The 20,200-nt window shown below is 43.5% G+C and overlaps 1 long non-coding RNA gene across 2 annotated transcripts; it reads left to right on the top strand.

Moving 5' to 3' along the window:
• The first annotated feature begins 1,018 nt into the window (after positions 1-1,018).
• On the top strand, positions 1,019-18,982 carry LOC308593961. 2 transcript variants are annotated; one of them, XR_014011150.1, is made up of 4 exons: positions 1,019-5,995; positions 8,464-10,090; positions 10,659-14,018; positions 15,008-18,982. It is a non-coding gene; the product is annotated as an uncharacterized lncRNA (long non-coding RNA). The 2 variants fall into 2 exon arrangements; XR_014011151.1 differs by having other exon boundaries at positions 10,659-13,389; positions 13,432-18,982.
• The last annotated feature ends 1,218 nt before the right edge of the window (positions 18,983-20,200 follow it).

Here is a 20,200-nt window from a genome sequence, read left to right on the forward strand (position 1 = left end):
CATTAAGCTCAGTGGGCAACATACATACATACATACATACATACATACATACATTTATTTGTATGCCCCCTTTCCACAATTCAAGCCATGCTCAAAGTGCTTTACAACATGAAAAAACACATAAACAAGTAGTCATAAACAAATAAAACATTAAAAATGCACAACCCAACTAAATAGTTTCCACATAAATGGCAACAAGATCTAAAAAAAAGATACAAAAAAAAAAACTGCAACAACTTCCCTCTGAACAAAAAACCCCCAAGAATTTGTTCAACAGCCCCAGCTTTTGTAGCTGGAGTCAATTAGGGTCCACCCTGCTAGGCTAGGTGGAAAGACCTGCTAGGCAGGGAGCTGGTCTTCCAGGACTCACAGCCAAGATGGTCTCTGGCCTCTTCAGTACCTCAACCTTTGTAGCTGGAGTCAATTAGGCTCCACCCTGCTGTGGGTTAAACTACAGAGCCTAGGACTTGCTGATCAGAAGGTCGGTGGTTCAAATCCCCGAGACGGAGTGAGCTCCCGTTGCTCGGTCCCAGCTCCTGCCAACCTAGCAGTTCGAAAGCACGTCAAAGTGCAAGTAGATAAATAGGCACTGCTTTGGCGGGAAGGTAAATGGCATTTCCATGTGCTGCTCTGGTTCGCCAGCAGCGGCTTAGACATGCTGGCCACATGACCCAGAAGCTGTACGCCAGCTCCCTTGGCCAATAAAGTGAGATGAGCGCTGCAACCCCGGAGTCAGTCACGACTGGACCTAATGGTCAGGGGTCCCTTTACCTTTTACTGCTAGGCTAGGTGGGAAAGACCTGCTAGGCAGGTCTTCCAGGACTCACAGCCAAGATGGTCTCTGGCCTCTTTAGTACCTCAACCTTTGTAGCTGGAGTCAATCAGGGCCCTGTCCTCCCAGACCAGGGTCTGTTTCTCAGTCTAACTTACCTCACAGAGTTGTTGTGAGGAAGAATTGTAGAGGGGAAGAGCCATGTACGCCACTTCAAGCTCCTTGGAAGAAAGGTGGGATATAATATTAATCTTAATAATAATCTTAATAATAATAGTTATTTCCTTATTTATTTGTTGTTAGAAACATTGAGTTTAGCCAATCAACATTGGCTATGTGATATTATGACTGAAACAATGAAACTAATGGGCAATGCCCTCGCTTTGAATTAGCTTATTTGCCTTCAGAAATGTGATTGTGTAGCAAAAGCTGATTGACAATGTGAAGGAGACCTCATTTCTTTTTCTGTTAAGGAAAACGATATTTTAAAAGTCATTGCCTTTTCACACTTAGTCCTTTATTTTAAATGTTTTCATGTTTTGGTTTAATGGCTCATTCCTAGGCTAATACCTCCAAAGGAAACCAGGGAGTTAGAAGCATCTAGTACAGCTCAAATACACACATAGGTCTAGCAATCTGTTTTCACACACAAGCCTTAATTAAATTCTAACATCTATTAGATCCAATAATGTCTAGCACCCACAAATTCATAACAAACTTTATTTAGTGGATATAAATCACTTCACAACACAAAACCCTCAAAGCAATCTACAGGACATAAAAGGGAAAGTAAATAAACACCATAGGAGCCAACTCCTAGGGGCCAAGGGGGCTTTGGCCTCCCAGTAAAATATTTGAGGGGGCCGCCTCCCCCAGGTGATGGGCATTGCCATTCAAATGATGTGTGTGCACTGCTTCATGTTATCAGTTTTGTGGGATGGGGCTTACCTGCCCCCTAATGTGTTATTCAAGTTGGCACCCCTGAAAAACACAATACTGAACTTGCCTTGATTGTGCTGAAACCTAAAATTGAATCCTTTGTCCAGGTATGTACTTATAGGCTGTGCTGGATGCATTGATATATTTCTTGGAGTCAGTCCTATGCCATAGTATGGACTATATTTGGAGATAGATGTCATGGCAGCAGACTGACATGTGAGGGCTATGACCAAATAATAATAATAATAATATTAATAATAAAATTTTATTTATATCCCGCCCTCCCCAGCCGAAGCCGAGCTCAGAGCAGCCGCAGTAAAATAATACAGCATTCTAAAATCAATTCATTATAAAATCAGTTCAAATCAAATTGATGGCAACCACTGGGCTAGAGTTCCGTGAAGAATTACCCTACAAAGCAACACTGATGGAAATCCAGGCCTGGGAAGTTTAAAGTGCATGTGTGGATGGGAGGGGGAAGCTGCAGCTGTTGCCCCCTGCCCCACACCAGCTTTTCACTGCTTCCCCCCAGTACAGCTCTAAGATTAAAATAAAAACTGCTGGGGAAAAGAGACAGTTTCCCAGGGAAGGTAAGAATACCGTTTCTTCATCCTGCAGCCTTGCACCCTGCTGCTGTTGCCGTTAGACTGTCTTTGCACCCCCCGCCCAATCTCTCTTTCTAAGCATTCAGCAGGATCCAGGTTGGCTCGTGCCATGTTAGGTCTATTTGGCTGTCGAAAGTCACGGACGGAAATAGAAATGGGCTTTGACTGAATCGTAGCAGACGTTTGCAAAGGATAGAACAGACGGCGGCATCGCCAAGCAGAATGGGACGTACTAAAATAACCATGGCACCACATGGTTACACAAAATAGCCACATGCACGAGCGGCAGGTTTCAAAAGGAGTGCTTTCTATGGTAATGAATAAATGAAATTTGATGAATATTTAACAAGCCACCTGCTTAGCTATGGTAATTAAGTAGTTTACTGTAGGCACCATGGTACAGATGGATCATTAAGTGATGTGAGAGGTGACCAGGTAGGGATATTGCAGTCAGAGTTGGGAAGATGGCGGGCAGAGCGAGTGAACTGTGGATTAGCCACCAAAGAACGCAAGGGCTTTCCCCCCCTGCCTCTTTGTTTGTGGATATGAGACACCTTGGGAACCTGATTTGAATCCTGGAAGGGTCTGGTACCCTCAGCGTGAACCCTCTTCTCAGAGGATAGTACAAAGTCACAATCAGGTCTTCAGATCAGCCCGAATGGTACATAGGGATGGTGTCCCCAAAAGCAACAGTCTAGCCCTTATTGTGCATGGTGGTGCTGCTAGGAGCTGGAGGCAACAGACAGTAGATCTTCACTCACCCCTTCTTTCCTAGTGGGGAAGGGCGCTGCATCTTGTGGTTCGTCCCAGGTGTTAAAATGTATTGAGCCGGCCCTGCCAAGGGTAAGTTATCCAATGTTTCTTTTCTGGAGATGCTTAACAATAGTACTGTGTTCTTTGAGTTATATTTACAAATGTGTACATTACATGCAGGACTAAGACACAGCTGTGTCTTTGAAATGCAACATGAGAAGTGGCCCAGAGTCATCTCCCGCTTGTGCTAATGTGTTCTCTTTCAGTGTTTTTCTGGTACAAAATGATCTTCCTATTAGTGCAGGGAGCTGGCAGGTGCTAATCTGAAGTTTTTTCGATAGCCAACTCATTAAGGAGAAAGCAGGTGTGAAGGGATACATTTGGTTTCTAAATAAGTTAGAAAAAAAATAACATTATTGGCCTCTCAGTTCTAGCAGACTTTTTATACCTTTAACCAAGGGCAGGGGATAAGGTGGGAGACTTTTCTTCAAAATTTATTGTGACTACTGTGCAGGAGTGACCACAGATGTCAGCATTCACTATTCCTTTATGTTCCCCTACCACCACAGAAAATTCTTGCAGATCAAATGTTCTATGTTAAGTGAACTCCAAAATGCTTCAGAATTGTGTTGAGCAAAGCAAAGTGTATCATCCAGCTTCAATTTTTCCTGGTCAAAAATAGCATTTTCACTGTTAGGCAATTGAGATGTGCCATACAAATCAATATTACAAACTTTGAAGTTCCACGTACAGAAATATTGCGGGCTACAGAGATTCAGAAGTGCTACTGGCAGAAATCAATGCTCGAGAGTTGTTTGTGAAATAAAATGTACTTTTCAGACAAGAGCCTGTGAGAATTGGAATCCTGTGGTGAGATTTATTGAAGAGATTTTATGCAGATTTCCACCAAAGTAAGTTTGAGGTTTTCAAGGATGTATTTATTGTGCATTTTCACTGTAGTTTAGGCAGGCAGATACATCAGGTGTATCCCTATCCAGAGAGGTCTGATCTTTCCTCGGATGTTCATGCACCAGTGAAGCCCAGGTTAGATGATTGCAGTGCATTCTGTGTAGGGCTGCCTTCAAAGTGGCTTGGAAAATTCAGCTAGTAAAAAAAATGTGGCCACTTGAGCCCTGGTGGGAGCCGAAAGGTTGCCCCATATGACATGTATCCTATACCCTGCGCCAGTTGCACTGGTTGCCTGGGTGTTTATTAGCACAAATTAAAAGGCTTATTTTTAACCTTAAAACCTTTAAACGGCTTGGGCCTGACTTTCATGAAGGACCCTCACCCATATTAGTCTGTCTGCATGTGGAGATCATCATGTGCCTTCCTCTTAGAGAAGTTAGGCTGGAGATTACAAAGGAAAGGGACTGAGCCTATACCCGACCAGCTTTCCTACTGGCTCTCACTGGCCTTTGCTTGAGATTGTGCTTTGCTTTGTGAGATTGCTGCTGAATTTTAGTCAGTGGCATAGGAAGGGGTTTGTGGTGGTTACGGGTTGCCCCGGGTGTCACCACTGAGGGGGGTGACAAAATGGCAAAAATTTATGTTTTTAAAATAAGAAATTCCCATCGCAGAAAAAAGGTTTTAAGTGCTTATGCTCATGATGTTAAGTAAATAAACCAGAAAATAACACTTGCAACTGTAAGTATCTTATTTTTCCTTCTTTTAATAATTTCAATGTGGGGGGTGACAAGAAATTTTCCGCACCGGGTACCACTTGACCTTGCTATGGCACTGATTTTAGTCTGTATTTGAATTGCTTTGTTTTGGGCCATCTGGATGTTCTTTCTTTTAGTTTAGCTTGGCATTTATTAAATATGCTTATTGTGCTTGTTTTGTACATTTAACGTGTGAGTTGCCTTGATATGGCTTTTGCCCTTAACGGCATCCTAGAACTATTTCAAATAAAAATAAATAGATAGAACCCCAAGGAACATTTCAACATGTGGGTGCCACCAGTGAGAAAGCCCTGCTATTAGGGTGAACAGTTTAGCTTCAGCATAGAAGAAGGAAAGCATTGCCAGAAAAGGGATTCATATTTGCATATGCATATGTGTGTGTGTGTGTATGTATGTATATGCAAATGTAGAACTACATTTCAGCACCATGGAGTAGACTGTGAACAGGTGACCTCTATGCTTCCTCAGTCTGCTGTCCAGGTGTGAAGTGGTGGTAGGTAATTTCAGGGCCCCTGTTCCTCTTTCTTTTGGGTCTTTATTTTTAAAACTGAACATAGAGAATCCCTTCAAATGGAGGCCTACTCACTAACAACCTTCAAATAGAGGAATATCCTTTGTAAAGTAGGTGGCAAGCAGGGGTGGAGAACCTTTTTGGCTGCATGAGTTGGAGCTTTTTCTGGTCCCACCCTTGTGGAACAACTTGGGCAGATGAATGGGACAAACCACCTGTCAGTCACCTGATGTCATGATCATCCAAATCTGTTCCCAAGTGCCCGGTAGGCAGCTGGGGACTGATAGCTGAGTGCTTGGAAGCCGCAGTGCAAGGAGCTTTGCTGCTCCAGTAGCACCAAGCAGTTTGCATGGGATCCACTACTAAAATGGAGGGAAGACTCCTTTTTAGCAGCGGCTTCAACAAAAAACCCTTGGTGCTCTTGGAGCAAGGTGTTCTCCAGCTGAAGGGCAGGGGGAGTGTGCCTTGCTCCAGCAAAGGAACCACCAGGATCTCATTTTAAGTGTCTTCTTCCTTTGTAGTTTCACCTGGATTCAGTTGAAAAGAACCCAGCAAAAGACTGAACTGGACTGAAGACAAGAGGAGCCATGATTTAAATCACAGTAACCTTGCATTTCTTTTTCTCTCTCCTCAGGATCTTATTTTAAGCTTCTTCTTCCTTTGTAGTCCCACTTGCCCACACCTGATAGTGTATGTGATATTTAGGGAAAATGGCCTTGTGGGTCAAAAGGTGAGGCCTGGTGCTCCAAATGTGGTCTGTGGGCTGAAGGTTCCCAACCCTGTCATAGCAGATCCAAGTGAGCTGGGGGTGAAGGTGTTCCTCATGCAGGCTATTTAGAAAGAAGCAATACGAAATCTCCAAAAACTGAAACTGGAGTTTAAGGATTGACGATGGAATGGCACTATTTGCATAGGTGCCAGGCATTCTTCTCTGCAAAGTTTCAAATAAGCTTCAAGAGTTCACTTAAGGATTGTTACAGAGGGGAGCGCAAGACCCAGCAGAGAAAATATAGTCTACCTATTGGGATTTCGTGATCTAGGGCTTGCAGAACTCTCTAGAGAAATGAATTCCTAATTTGCAGTAACAAGCTAGCTAATGTGTTCATTTCATCACATTATGGGGAAAACACGCTTTGTACTTGGAGCCATTATTGCTGCTGTTGACCTGCTCTCCTCAGGGAGTGGGGGGTGAACAAAAAGAAGTTGATCTGAGGTTCAGAAGCAGCTAGGTGACATTAGCCGGGGGGACCCAGAAGTTGCAGAAAGAGAACTTGCAGCTGCATCAGAGACCAGCCTGCCTAAGAATAATATTGCTGGGTTTTAAAAACAGCCATAGTTTGGTAGGAGGGTTGTGTTGGTAGTTCTGCATCCTGCTTTGGTACCTTGATTTCAAGCCTTTATTTATCCACCTAATTGTTGCTATGGAAATTCAATATTTAAAGAGGTAATTATTGCTGATCTTGTTGCATGTGTCCATTGCTGATGTCCAGCTGTTAGCTCTTTAGCTCCAGTCTAGCAGATTAATTACTGCTATTGATTACTTTGAGCTTCTCTCTTCACACCTGCAGTTTGTGTAATTAGCAAGTGGCCTCCTCCGAAAATTAGGAGCAGTTTCATCCTGGCACTTTGCCATTTCCCAGCCATGTGCTCTGCTCTGCTGAACAAAAGCAAATCTCCTTTAAATAGAGATATCTGGGCAATGAACTCCTTTGCCCCTTTCAAAATGTACATGCTTACTGCAGATTGCCCTGGTTTAGGAAATATTTCATCTAATTAGAAAAACACCTGTAATCACCAGATTCCTAAATGTTAGTGGGAGTGGTGGCTGTGCATGTGAGCAGCTTTTAATGTATGATATGGTTTCGGGAAGACAACAGCCCTAGTTGAGTGTTTGTTCTACTTGTGTGTAAACAACCCCTCCAGCGCATTGCCATTACAGCCATTACAGTGCCCCATGAGTGAAGAATTGGGGAGCCTCTCCATGCTATGTAGAACCCCACAGAACTCAGAGATAGAAGAATATCCTTACTTCAGACCTTCACCACTCTCAAACTCATATCATGGTATTGGTAATGCATTGGAGGGAGTGGGACTTGGCAGCGACCCCCTCCTCCCACTTCTATATTAGTTTTTATGCTGGTAGAACTAAATTATGAATAAGGTTTTCATTTACCCTCCATCATCATGGGGACTTCCATAAAATTAATGCCACCAAATTAAAATTGGTGAAGAAACTGTTGCAGGTGTGGATGTGGAAATGTGTCCTTATCAGCAACATGCAGACATTACTTTAAGTGTTATTCCTGCTTGTTTTAAAGAGTGCTTGCCTGGAATAGTCTTTAGTTCAGGGGCCACCAGTGTGATACCCATGGGTGCCTCTGCTCCTGCTGAATTCAGACTTGAAAGAATTCTGTTGCTGTCGATAGGAAAGGTTGTGGGGTGTGCTTGGTTGTAGTGCGTGGGATTCCCACAACAGTTTCTCCAGGTGGCAAATGTGTCCACGGGCCCCTAATGGTTGGACTCTCCAGTTCTAATTCCCCCTTCAGTGTTTCCATAGAAGCTATTTCTTCATGTGGGAAGAAGTTCCAAGAAGGTGAAGAAATGCAGTTAAACCCTACATCAAAACAGTTATAATCTGGAAGCACCCCCGATTCTGTTATTTCATGTTGCCTTTCTTTGTTTGTACATACACCGTCATAAATAGCATAATTCCACGTTTATTTTCCTATGGTGGCCATGCACAATTCTATACATGGGCATATGGGAACAACAGCGTGACTGATGGTTACATTCTTGAAGCCATTCACCAGTCCTGAAAACGGCTTCAGAGATGATGCTCAGAATAGCCCAATGTGGGTTGTGTGAATTTCCCCCAAAGCTCCATGTGCAGCCTTAACTTCTAGGCTGAACAGAACCTTCTTTGTTTCCTCTGATGTTCTTTTTCAAAGCATGACTTACATCCATTCAAACCATCCAGTATTATTCCCTAGACAATCCAAAGTCGACACCCGAACAGAACTGGGATGCTGTTGGGATATGGTCAAAGGTACAGGAAAGATGGCTGAATTTGTTGTTTCTGCTTTCTGTTTCTGCATTTTATAGCAATCCATGCAGAACCCACCAAATGATCCAGGTGGCCTGCAAATTGAGATTCCCATTTCTGCAAATTCTCTGTGTACCTTATTATATATCTTTCAGATGCATTAATATACTTGTGGGCAGTTCCTATCAGAGTCAATAGAACAGTTTCTGCTGGTTCTTGCCAAAGGAAATTTGGGGTGAATATCTGTTACAGAGATGGTTAGAAGAGAGTTGTGGGGTGGGGGAAGCATTTATTTTTGCTGGCTTGTCAAAATTGCTTGCTTTGAGGAGTTCCGTCTTGGACCTTAGAAGGACCCCACTTGGAATCTCATCACTGTTGCTGTTTCCAGATTAAATTCTAAATTGTGCTGGGTTGTTTGGAGCCCTTTTGTGCCTCGTATTATTGCAATCCTAAGAGCTTTTTGAACAGCAGCCCAATGCCACTCTTGCTTCCAAGTCCCATTTGCCATTATTGCTGCTCTGTGAGCAAGAGAAGCAAACCTAAGTTGCTTTCACAGAGCGCAGAAAGGTCCGTGTCCTCATTGCAGCTAAAGCAGCCGAATTCTGTGATTTTCTTCTCCCTCACCTCCAGTTCAATTTTGACCTTTGTTAAAGAACTGGGTTGTTTCTGTCTGAAGCTATTATCCTGTGCTGCCCACACAAGGACAGAGTACCCAGAGACAGTGAAATGTGTTTCAACACCATTGGAAGTTATGATGAATGTGCTATCTGGGAGGGATTGTTGCATTGTTCCTAGGGACAGAAAAGTGCAATTGGAGTACTTAGAAAGTGCATTAACCCCACAGCAGAAACCCAGCCCAGAGGGATGATGAGAGGACAGTGAGCAACACTGGAGGGTGTGTGTGTTAGTTGGGGGTTGTCTCTATGATTTTTAGACAAATAAATCCATTGCGAAACTGATTCCCACTGTGGTGGTAAATAGAACCTCCAAGTTCAGAGGCAGTCTATCTTCAAGGTAGCTGGGAATAAACAACAGAAGTTAACTGTTGCCTTCATGCCCTCTTTGTGAACTTTCCAGAGACATTACGTCTTGTGTATTTTAACAGCTGATAAGCTGGTGGATTGATATTGTGCTTTTAATAATTTATAATGCCTGTTTCTTGCTGAATCTGAAATCTTGTATTGTTAGCATTGTTCAAATGGACTGTTTATTTAGATTGCTAGATTGTTTCTTTAAAAGTAAATTTGTTCTAAGCTGTTGGTTGTACTGATGTTTTGATATGTATTCTGGCCCTCGCATTGCTGTCTGTGTATCACGTGAGCCGCTACCAGCACATCTGTGTGGGAAAGCATTGGCATTAAAATTAAAATTATAGAGCTATTGTCATGGTGGCCCTATATTAAGGGTGAGTCAGCTGAATTGCAATTCCACCACTGCAATGAGAAATCAGGGGAGGGAGTAGTAGGTTCTGCAACTTACAGTTAGAAAAATGGTCCAGTGGGCTAAATTGAAACTTGGCAGGGTAGGAAAGGTAAGTTTGAGTATGGCTCATGCCAAACTGGGGATAGAAAGGATGATAAATGGCTTATTTTGAATGAGTTGAACATCTCGGATGAGAGAAACTGGCATGTTCACAGGTGCTGTGTATTTTTCTTCCATAGAATTTGCTTTACCCTCCAGAAAGAGTTATCTGCATGCCCTGGGCCTTCTGAGAATTGCGTGTGTGACGCCGAGGAATGACTAATATGTGCTTTTGTCTAATAGTAGTGTATGTCATCTGTTGTTATTGTTTAGTCGTTTAGTTGTGTCCGACTCTTCGTGACCCCATGGACCAGAGCACGCCAGGCACTCCTGTCTTCCACTGCCTCCCGCAGTTTGGTCAGACTCATGTTTGTGGCTTCGAGAACACTGTCCAACCATCTCGTCCTCTGTCGTCCCCTTCTCCTTGTGCCCTCCATCTTTCCCAACATCAGGGTCTTTTCCAGGGAGTCTTCTCTTCTCATGAGGTGGCCAAAGTATTGGAGCCTCAGCTTCAGGATCTGTCCTTCCAGTGAGCACTCAGGGCTGATTTCCTTAAGAATGGATGTGTTTGATCTTCTTGCAGTCCATGGGACTCTCAAGAGTCTCCTCCAGCACCATAATTCAAAAGCATCAATTCTTCGGCGATCAGCCTTCTTTATGGTCCAGCTCTCACTTCCATACATCACTACTGGGAAAACCATGGCTTTAACTATACGGACCTTTGTTGGCAAGGTGATGTCTCTGCTTTTTAAGATGCTGTCTAGTTTTGCCATCGCCTTTCTCCCAAGGAGCAGGCGTCTTTTAATTTCGTGACTGCTATCATCTGTAGCTTATTTATTTATTTAGAAAGCATATTTTTTGCGGCTAAGGTTAGTCAATGGCCTTTCATAAGACCATCTCCCACACATACACAGCATGAACCTACTGTGAGAGAAGATGACGTGGATTGGGATTGGGAGGGGTGAATGCTGCAACAATAAGGGAAGCTCAGTCCTGAACCCACCATTCTTAAGGGAATTCTTAAGCAACTTGAGAAACAGGAAGAAAAATGGAAGCCTACTTAGCAGTGGAAGGATTTTTTTTGAGAAATTGATGTGCATGTTTTGGCAAAGCATTAATTGCCTATTATATTTGGTTTTATTGTATCTTTATTCTTCCCATAGATTAGATTAGTTGGCAGGATATACAAACTTGCATACATAAATAAATAGCTATTTTGGCTATTGTCGCTGAAATGAAACTTTCGCATTCAAGGGCCAAGTGCATTTGGCATATGCTTTGACTGATCATGCAGGAAGCACCTTACATGTCTTTGATGAACACTTGAGATCTGTCAGAGTATGACATAAATAATGGCACTCTTTAAGAAGATTATAAAATCCCCCTAATGTCTCTGAAAGGGTAATATGCACGATGCACATACATTGTCTAATTGGGTGTGTTTTTTTTTGGTGGGTGTGGAACAAGCAGTCTTGTTTTATTGTGTGTGTTTATGTGTGTAACAAAGAGATCCAGAATCTCTGCTCTCACCTTAATGAGTGAAGGTTACTTTACTGAAATCTTTGGCAGATGAATTGATTTCAAACCCTGGCTTGATGATCCTACTAAGACACCCAATTAATTCTATTTTGCTACAAGCTAATTTATGGCTTTGTGCTTATTAAAAAAAAATCCTGAACATACAAACCAGTAGGAGATGAGGTAATGAATAATTCTACCTTTTTTTCACGCTCTTGTCTCGCACTCCACTACAGTGAGAATGGCAGAGGAAATATGAAAGGAGTGGCTTTTTGATGTATGAAATGTGGGTATTTTCTCACAGTGAGCAGTATCTGGCTGGTATAAACAAACACATAATCAGTCCCTCTAGGAAATGCTTAATTAGTGCAGTAAACATACGTTTATTAATTGCTGTTACTTTTTCCTCCCTTTGTTTTCCAGGGTTGTTGTCTTTTTTTTGTTTCCGCATAAAAACTGACTCGACACTGAATGTATGCAGAATTAGTTTCTCTTTGCAGTTACTAGGAGGGCGGGGGGGGGGCGAGAAGCCTGATAAAATCAAGATGTTTCTTTCAGTAGAAGCCTGTGTGATCAATATTCCAGTAACTGGGTTTCTGCTAAACATGTTTTTTCTTCTGTATGAAAGGGAAAGAGGAAAGGAAGAATGGCTTGTTCAATAGCAATTTATTGCTGCTTTCTGCTTACTGTTCTTAAAAACAACAACACCAAACCCCAAAAACACAAACCTTTCAAAATCATTGGTAGTAAAGCTTTCCCCTTTGAAGTTGCAGAATAAGTTGTCAGGATATACTAGGGAATAAGCCATTCAAAAGCAAACACCCAGGTAATAGTTATTATGGCTACTGTATAATTTTCACACTGCTTTTTGGTGAAGTGATAGAAAGCAGAGTTGAGAGGAAGCTGTAAGTTAACAATTTCCCCTTCCTACTTTCCTGTTTTCTTAGTTGGAATCAATAAACCCCATGTGCTATTTCTACATTTGAAGTGTAATGCAATTATCTGAAAGCCTGCCAGCATAAGATCAGAGCTAAGGCTATCATCACATGCTGACTCAAACTCCACAATGCTGGGAAACTGGAAGCTAAGGCTGATGCCTTCACAGATGTGTGCCAACAGGGATGTGCAATCTCACAAATTGTGCTTGCCTACTTTACGTGTGCACTTTGCACCAGCTCAGGGGTTGTCATTGTAGAGCAAGAAATAGAAGGTGGCAGTTCTATGAGGTGAGTTTCATCACAGGGCAGTGTGTGTGTGTGTGTGTGTGTGTGTGTGTGTTTCAGTCTCTGTGTACAGTATATGTGTTTTTGGGGGGATTTGGTGTGAGCAAGGTATGCATGGTGTATCTCTGTGCGTGCACTCCATAATTTTGCATGTGACTCTATCAGGTCAAGGTTCTAGTCAGCTATGAGGAAACTTTTCAGCTCAAGGGCCATAAATTCTTCTGGACAGCCTTTTGGGGGCCACATGCCTGAGTGGGTGGGGCCAGAGGTGAAGGTGGGTGGAGCAATAGATGAAAAGTTTACCTTTGTACAGTAGACTAGTTTTCACACACCCACCCACACCCACCCACCCACACACCCCTCTACCATCCAGGCATACTAGAGGCATTATCAGAGTTCAAGGATGTATTTCAGCCAGAAAAACACACAAGGAGGTTGCAAAAGCATGACAGCAGCGGGTGATGTGTGTCTGGAGGGGGCTTGTGTCCTGAGAAGAGTCCCACTGGCCAGAAAGAGAGGCCTAACAGACTGTTTTTCACCCCCAGGCCTCATTTTCTGTCCCCCGCCCTAAGGTAGATCTATCAAGCCTAAAGTCTGTCCCCGCCACTGGCGGAGGAAGAGGGGGTGGGGAGAGCACACTGCCCCCCCACAATCCCGGTGGGGTGCTATCGTGGCTACCCCGACGCAGTGGGTGCCACGCCCCCCCGCAGGCAGCGCTCCACTCCCCCAGATCTCACACCACTCCCCTTTGGGTGGCATGTCATGTCCCCGGGACATGCACTATGCCCCTGCGGGTGGCATGCCATGCCCCCGGGACGTGTGCCATGCCCCTAGGGGCAGCGTGCCACGCCCCCAGGACAGGTGCCATGCCCCCCCGGGATGCGCACCAGCCATGCCCCTGCCTGCTCTCTGCCCCTGGTCCGCCACTGGTCCCCACCCCTGATGTCTTGTATTGGGCACATAAACAAGCATCCCATAGCAGCTGAGTTACACCATTACTCCACCCTTACTCCAAGAGTACTTCTGTTATTACAGTCTCCCTTGAAGAGAAATTCATGGCTTCTGCTCACAGAATTGAAGCTGAGTCTGGTCGAGTCTGAGGTAATGATGGTTGACAGGACTTGTGACCTGAGGGAACCGGGATACCAACCGCTAAGGGTTCAGACAGGCCCTATGTCTGCCCCAAGGGGGAAACCACACACACACACACACACACACACACACACACACACAAACGTGTAAGATTGGTATTGTAAGTCATATGCAACACTCTTGCCATATGAATGCTTTCCAGTTTTCATGGCTCATTGCTGACATTTCTCACCTTTGCTCTCTGCCAATATATTTCTTGTCACAGAGGTCCCTCGTTCTGCCTTGCAATGTGCTTGGAGACTTCACAGTGAATCTTAGAATGGCAGGTTATTTCATTCCAGGAGAGCACAGGCAATGTAAGCAAACAATGGAGAGCAAATAAAAAGGGTATGGCAAGTGTGTGGGAGAATATTGTCATCTTTCTAAGGACGTGTGCAATGTTGGATGTGGTTAGTGGTTTGCTGATGTAGGAAGCCTGTTGGGTCATGTTGTCCCTGCAAGGGATTCTACAATGCATGTAGCCAGTATGTATGCATTTATACTACTGTCAGAAGAGTAAATAGCAAGAGAATCTATTTTCTCCTCTTTCTGATTTATCCTCCTTTTAAATCAGGGCAGGGCAGCCACTTCTACACAGTCTCCCCCAACCTTGTGCTGCTTTGGATTACAACTCCCATCCCTGACGACTGGCCATACTAGCTGGGGATGATAGGAGTTACAGTCCAAAACAATATGGCAGGCACTGGGTGAGGGATCCAAAACATCTGGAATACCCCAGGTTGAAGAAAGCTGCTTTACAGCATAGCACAGCTGTGATGTATTGTATGCTGGAATTGTTGATCCTGGAGTAAGAGCCATTTCTCAACTGCGCTGAAATGCACTAAACTGCAAGTCTTTTTTGCTACTAAGAACCACAGTGGATGCAATGGTAGAGATGCAGGAAAAGGATTTCCTGCAGGCTTTTCAAAAAACATAAAAAGAAAGCAGCTCTGTGTTTGTGATTTGGATCAGAACTACCGGTATGTATTCTGTCCAGCTAAAAATGCCATGAAGTCCTTTGGGGAAATGCAAGTTTTTGTTAGGATGAGAAATCTGTAGCCCGCCCCCTTCAGATGTTGCTAGACTCCAACTCCCATCAGCCCCAGTCAGCATGGTTGATGATCAGGGATGATGGGATTTGTAGTTCAATAGCAAATGGAGGGCCAGTGGTTCCCTATCCCTGTTTTACTCTTTGCTCCATTAGGCAAATTAGGAGCTGTCAGGGGCTTATTTAATTCAGGACGTGTTGACACCCACCTCATGGTCCTCATCTCAGTCCCCCCCCACTGCTTGCTTTTACATTAAGGAAACCACAGGAAGCCCTGCTCACAGGTTTCCCACATCATATCTCGGCTTGGCACTATAAGTGACAAGGTGGATGAAACATAATCATCTTGGAATGACAGCTGTGTCATCATGTTTGAATTACAATTGCCACCTTTGTATCCCTGGCAAGTTATGGACAGTTCAGCTACCCAGAGCATCAGTGGGAACTAAAGGAGAAGGGCGCCAAGAGGCTCATTGCATTTGTGGTATAATCAGGAGCATTTGGTTGCATAATTTTACTTATTTTTTTAGAGTTGAATGCAAAATTGTCCTGTCTTACCATTTTTATTTTTTTTACTGGTTGGTAACAATACTATGCATTCCTGTTTCTACATTATTTAACAATGCTTTGTTGTTGCTCCCTGTGACACCAGAAGCCTTTTTACAAAATAAAATAAAATACATATTTTTGAAACTGGAGGAAAGGTTAATTGAAGTTTGGGGTGCACAGTTCTACCTTTATGCCAATCCTAATTGTATTTATTTGCCAAAAAATCTATACCACTGATATTAAGGAGAGAAAAATCATGGTGATGAACAGCATAAAATCAACAATAAAAGTACATTAATAAAATCAATGAAAAAAACATACCACAAATCAATAGAACAGATTAATCAGAATATTAGATTAATATAGCTGGATTACCTCTCAGGAAAAGCCTGGGTGATCAGATGTGTTTTAAGCAGGTGCCTAAATGACAATAGTCTGGGTAATTGAGTATTGGAAAAAAAGGAATAATGTACATTTGTTGCAATCAATCGAAAGGTCAAGTGTGAATGCTGCAAAAATGGACAGTGGCTTCAACTGAAAAATTATCTAGCAATGCATTACAGGAGGCACTGTATTTTTGCTCATTTAATCATGCCTCTGAAGGGCAAAAGTTTCAGTTCCCCATGCAGGAATCAGATTTAGTATCCGAAACCATAGAGGCTAGAGTTAGGAACTTGGGGCTGTGGACTGAAAGGTTCCCCTGCCTATGATAATCTCTCAGATTCTGAGTCGTGTCTGTTTATCAAGGACCATTTATGTGTTTGACCTGACCTGGTGGGGCTATAAATACTTCCAGATCAAACCCTTTCTGTGCCTCTGCAATAGCCAGTGTTGGCCCGGAAGCCTCTTGCAAAGGCTTTTTTTTAATCTGCCCACTAACTCCAAAGGGCCGCCTCACAATACAGAAACACATGGACACCTATAATACATGCACAACTCAAGGATGCAATTGAATATTATAGATAATGATGGATTATTTAGGACTAAATGACCCTCAGGCTCCAATCCAACTCTACAATTCTATGATAGTCTCACAGCAATTTGAAAAAGGGGTCTTGCACTGTGGACCATCAGAGCGAGTCCCACGTTTTAAATGCAGGAATGATGACTGCAGGAAGAATTCAGAATTCTGCTGGCATTCTTCTTTTCAACATTTAAAGGAGATGTAAAAAGGACGGGTGCTCCTTCCATCTATTGACTGTTGTCACATTGCGTCACAGAAATGTGACAGGGGGTGGACAGAAAGCTTTGCGGTGCCTGGAAATCTGGAAAACGGAGAACAACACATCCTTCGGAGATGTACTCCCATCTATGCAAAATCCATCAGAATAAACGAGCCCCTTATTGAACTGGGAGTGCACTGTGCTTCCCATCTGCAAACTGAGTGATTACTCCATTTCAGGCCTCCTGACTCCCATGGAGCCATCTGGTATGTGGTACTTTGTTCGAATAGGTGAGGAGGATTCCGGCTACGAAGCAGCTTTCCAATGAGTCAGAGCTTTGGTATTTAGCACTTGGCTTCACATCTGTATGCAAAGGCGTTAAAACAACAGCAACCCAGCCCTTTCCCAAATTATTATGTAAATAAAATCTCATTTTCTTCTGGAAAACCAGTTAGGGCTAGAATAATTAATTCAGTGACATGGGGGGGGGGCATCAACACCACCACTATTCAGAGCTCTTAACTAACCCCAGTGATTTCAGTGCTATTCTGATACTATGAATTTATCTAAGCTGCAGCTTGTTCAAGGATGCAGGGTATGGCTTTTGTGTTAAAAAAAAAAGTACTGGGACGTTCACGCTGCCTTTATAAATACAGTGGTACCTTGGGTTACATACGCTTCAGGTTACAGTCTCCGCTAACCCAGAAATAATACCTTGGGTTAAGAACTTTCCTTCAGGATGGGAACAGAAGTCGCGCGGTGCGGCAGCAGCGGGAGGCCCCATTAGCTAAAGTGGTGCTTCAGGTTAAGAACAGTTTCAGGTTAAGAACGGACCTCCGGAACGAATTAAGTTCTTAACCCGAGATACCAATGTACCAGTTTATGCTGTATATAGAGAGGCCACAATTTCTGGATACTATTGCAGGAGATGGCTGCAGCAATCTTTTATTGCCAGCCTTCTTATAATGTGGGGCTAGACTGGAAGTGCCAGAAATAAAGCATGGACAAGTAGAGACTTGCATTCCTTACTTAGGGGATTTGCAGCTCTCAGCTATAGTGAAACTTCCACATATACACCAGAAAGGTGTATCCTAAGCTCTTGGTCCTCACTGTGAACAAAGCCTTGGAATATGTAGCTTGCTAAACAGAAGGCTTTCTACAGGATTTTGTGGGCCAGTGTAGTGCCATGGGTAAATGACTCTGGGAACTCTGCTCACTGGACCTGTTTTGCACCCTCCTTGAGTGTTTTTGCCTGGCTGGAATGTGCCCCTGAACTCTGATAATGTCTGCTGCTTGTCTAGATGGAGGACAGAGAGTTGTGTGTGCATATAGACTAGCCTACTATGCAAACATAACATTTGCAGTAATTGCGCCACCTACTTTGCCTCTTTCAAGAGGCTCCTAGAAGGCTGAAAATGGTTCTCCACCCTTCTGCTAGAGGATGAGTGGCCAACCCATGTGTGTCTTAGATCAGGCCTTCAGCTGGCAGACTCTATCCCCTTGACTGCTGTGTCACTTGCACTCAGGTCCCTTGAGAAACCAGGCATCGCCTTGAAGTGGTAGTTTAGGCTAAAGACAGTCACATCACCCCATAGCCTGAAGAACATTTACTGACCTCTTAAGCTGACTGGGACTGGCAGGTTTTATAAAGGCAATCTATTTAAGCCAGCTCCTCAGTCTGAGCAACTCATCTCATGAGTAGCTGGCAAGATTGCCACTCTTTGTGCCCACTCCAAAACTTGAACACCAGCCTGGCTCTTTTGTTGCTAGTTTGCTTGTACCACAGCAGGACCACCTGCTTGCTGTGACCTTTATCAGAACTCAGTCGAGGCCTGACAAATGTGTCACAGGTAGTAGAAATAGAGTAGGAGGGTTCAAAGGATAGGCATGGCCAGCCTCTCCTGGGTTGAAGTGCTACCTGTCAGCTCCCAGGAGACAAGAGGTAATATTTATGGGGTCATCTTATGTACTCTAGTTCACACTACCTTATATTCTCTGACCTTGACTGGTGACACACTTGTCAAGTTGGTCACTGCTATGTAGAGCAGGCCTGGGGAACCTTTGGCCCTCCAGATGTTGTTGGACTCCAATTCCCATCAGTCCCAGCCAGCATGGCCAATTATTATGGATGACTGGAGTTATAGTTCAGCAATGCCTGAGTGCCAAAGGCGCCACAGTCCTGATGCAGAGCTTGGTGCTAATTCCCATTAGCAGTAAAACTCCTCTCAGAAAGTTGTTGTGAAGATAAATGATTTGAGAGCTGCCCAAATAATACAGCCATGATCATCATATGCACAAGGTTTTTTATGTTTTAAACACATACACAGCCAAAATGTATTCTGCTTTAAGGGAACCGCTTTTCTCAACATTATCTAGTCCATTTATCTCCTGCCTTTCCTCCACCTTGGCACTCAAGGTGTTGCACACTGAATGCCCCAGTGATCTCTCATGCAGGCCCTGACCAAACCCAAATCTACTTAGCTTCAGCAGGGTGGCTGCACCATGAGCTCTCAGACTACTTGCTGGGACCACATTAGTATCAATAGTTTTATAATATATTTACTTACTTACTACTACTACTACTACTAGTTTTTATAATATGTATTTATCCCGTAACTCTGTATGGTATTTTATCTGTGTTGAAAACCACATTTCTGCTTTGTAAGTCCATTGGAAACATATATTTGGCCCTGCTTCAGAAAGATACATTGAAAACATCTTCTGAATTTGGCAGAAACGATAATATGTACTAGTAATTCGCAGTGCATGTTGTTTACCATTATTGCATGTAAGCATATTGTCATAATATACTCCAGTGCCATTTCACTTTTAAAATAAATTGTTGACCCCACAGAAACAGGATCCAACTACTGCATTCATTATACCATATGATAATAAAAAGAGAGAGACTGCAAGTAGCTCTCTTTGTCTACTTGGGATTCTTCACTTAAGTGCTTGTGGTGCCTGATTAAATTAGTAATCAGGGAAATAGTCCTGCAATTTGGGGACTGAGAGCCTTGATTGTGGATTATATTTACAGACTACAGATTCTTTCTAAATAGGGCCCTTTGTCTTGAAGGACCTTAAGGGTCTTTTCAGACTGTGATGCAGTCCAGTGTATTTCACAAACAGGCTTTGGCTAGAACACCAAGATTTCAGGCAGGCAAATGGCAGAAAATAGCTTCAAGTTTGAACAACAAACACAACTTGGGAAAATCCATGTGGAGCGCATGGTTTTTGTTGAAGCTTGAACGATGAAAAGCGGCTCTGTGTCGAGTTGGCTGGGGTACCCAAGCCCCTTGACGTTAATGAGGCCACAGACATTTCTCTTTTTTTGCACTGGAGACAGCAGTTAGTTAGGGTCAATGTGACTCAGCTCTAACTTTGAAGCAGGGAGGCATGTTGGGGTTGCGACTGGGATGATGGGGCAAGGAAGGGTCAGGGGTAGAGCTCAGCAGCTGTTACATCCTTCAGACACTTTCCAGGGCACTGCTGGATGGTGCCCTGGGTAACTGGAGAAATGCAGTGAGTTTTGAGTTGCATTCTGCTCTATCGCAGGGGAAGCTCTAATCCAAAATGAAACGGGGTACAAAGTCATTCAGTTTCATGTAGTTATTCTTTGCAAACCTGAAATATTTTGGACAGGAGCCTTGCTCAGGTGGCTATTCAGACAGAAATGAATGGAAGGTGCTGGTGGTGACATTGGAGCTGATGCAGTGCTGCCGCTGGTGCGTTTGCA

This window comes from Podarcis bocagei, assembly GCF_964188305.1.
Source record: "Podarcis bocagei genome assembly, chromosome: 8".
Lineage (NCBI taxonomy): Eukaryota > Metazoa > Chordata > Lepidosauria > Squamata > Lacertidae > Podarcis > Podarcis bocagei.